This window comes from Cynara cardunculus (genome assembly GCF_001531365.2).
Source record: "Cynara cardunculus var. scolymus isolate 2C chromosome LG 9, CcrdV1, whole genome shotgun sequence".
Taxonomy (NCBI): Eukaryota; Viridiplantae; Streptophyta; class Magnoliopsida; order Asterales; family Asteraceae; genus Cynara; species Cynara cardunculus.
Genome location: NC_037536.1, coordinates 7,987,111 through 7,989,591, shown reverse-complemented (window position 1 = coordinate 7,989,591; position 2,481 = coordinate 7,987,111).

The window sequence follows — 2,481 nt, the reverse complement described above, 5'->3', positions numbered from 1 at the left end:
AATTAAAATAAATTTTATCAAAAATAATTTTTAAATGTAATTTTTTTGTAAATATAAGTATTTTTTTGTTATATTTGTTTAACTATCTAAATACTTTTTGGTTTAAAAAATGTTTAGGGACTTTATCATTTAAAATATGAATATTCATTGAGTTTTTTTCGAACTTTTTCCATTATTTTACCACATTAACTAGTTGTATAGGTTATAAAAATGTATCTAACAGGTTTTAGAAAGTTCAATAAGTTATTTAACATGTTTTGAAATGTTCAAGAATTATTTGTTCTAAAAAATTATCCAAAAACTCAATCATTTCAAACACTAAAGTCTATTGGTTGTTTTAGACTTTTTCCATAAAAGAAACCTCATTCTTTAACATTAAAAATCAATAAATTAAAATAAAATCAATAAATTTAAGAACTTGATTAAAATTTCGTTTTTATTTTTTAATCTGTGTATTAAAAATGCAGTCTATAGTTTTTAACACATGCTCTTGACAATATTAGATGTTAAATTTGGTAGTTTGGTTATTTTTCAAAATTCTAGCGAAAATAGTAAAATTTTACTAATAAAAGAAGCATTATAATTTACATTACAAATAAAAGCATTTATATATAGTTAAAAGGTTGTTTTAAAAAGTGGTAAATGTTTGAGAAGTAAAGAAATAATCCTAGACCTTCATACGGTCAAGATCAGATTTGACTGGTCAATAACACTATTAAAAAACAAGGTATCAGCGACGAAAAAAAATCCCTCACTAATCAGCGAGGGAGATGCCAAAAAGCAGTTCCCTCCCTGATTCATCACTGATCAGCGAGGGAAGTGATTAAAAACCAGTTCTCTCGCAGATCCCTCACTGATCAGCGAGGGAAATGGCCAAAAACGTAATCCTTTGCAAATCTTTCACTGATTAGCAAGGGAAATGGCCAAAAACGTATTCCCTCACGTTTTTGGCCATTTCCCTCATCACTCGTTGATCAACGAGGGATCAACAAGAGATTATCCTATTTTTCTAATTTTCTCATTTTTTATGTGTTATATGTACACATGTTTATGTGTAGGTGTCGTATGTATATATGTTATTTGTATATATATGTTTTGGTTGCTAACCATGATGTGCATGTGTTATATGTACACATGTGCATGTGTTATATGTATATATACTCGTCGGCCCGTGTTATATACATATGTTTACACGATATTGTATGTGTTATGTATATATTAGGAGGTAACACTTACTGATTTTGGTAATTGCTCAAACATGTTGATTGCATCGCCCTTGGTATAACTCATCGGGTGTATTTGTTGCCTCTTCTTTATTCTTCCGATGAATTGATGCCCCTAGAATGGGTTGCTTTTATTTTACCCTCAAGTGTATTTATTGAATTACTTTTAGAATAGGTGGTTTCCATTTTACTGCTAGTTTCGTTCCTAATCATAAAGGATATTAAGGGGTTGTTTACCAAATTATTTATCAAGTCTTGTATGGATAAATTTGTCTGTCCGGATAAATGGGTGTTGTTGTTTACTTTTTGTTATCTGAACCAACATTCTGAATAACATAAATAACCGGTTTACCCCCCAATATCAATTATTTGAACATCAAAACAAAAAATCATAAAGAGGCCGAAGATGGGGTGTTTCATATGGGAAGGATGTGGTGCTTTAAATAAGGGGTAGGAGTGTCATTTTTGTGGCTAAATGGGGACTATACACCATTTTCATCTGTACGATTAAGCCATGTTATATGCGAATAAGCCGTAAGTAAACAACCCAAATGAGTTGTGCGAATAAACCAAATAAACCAATAAACCTAATTAAACCACAAGTAAACAACCCCAAATTCGTTTGTTAAGATCCCTTCAAGTGAGGGCATTTTGGCCATTTCCATTGTGAACCACATATATAAGCATTTAAAATATGTGAAAAAGCAAAAAATTCCATGATCAAGACTCGAGAGCATCATCATCAACACCCCATTAGGGATGGAGGATATAGATAAAGGTTATTTTGTTACATTGTTCAATTAAAAAAGTGAATAACAAAACATGCGATGGATAAATAATAGAAATATCTACAATTTGAACTACAAATAATAACATAAAGCATTCGACATATAAATAAAATCAAATTCATAAGCATAATAATATTCTACGTGTAATTTGTTTTAATAAACATTGTAATGTTTTCCAAATATAACTATATAGTGTAGCTTTTTATAAACAACCATGAGATAAAAATTTCAAATATCCTCATTTAATCATTACGAATTATCTTGCTCAATGAATAAAATAGATTTAAATTTACACATTAACATATGACATATACGAAAACATTATAAAAATTATAGTAATATATATATATATATATATATATATGTGTGTGTGTGTTTTTTTTTATTCATTTGAGAATCTATATATCTATATAAAGCAAAATCTTTGAAAGATGACGTGGCATCTTCAAATCATGATATTGTCTCCTTAA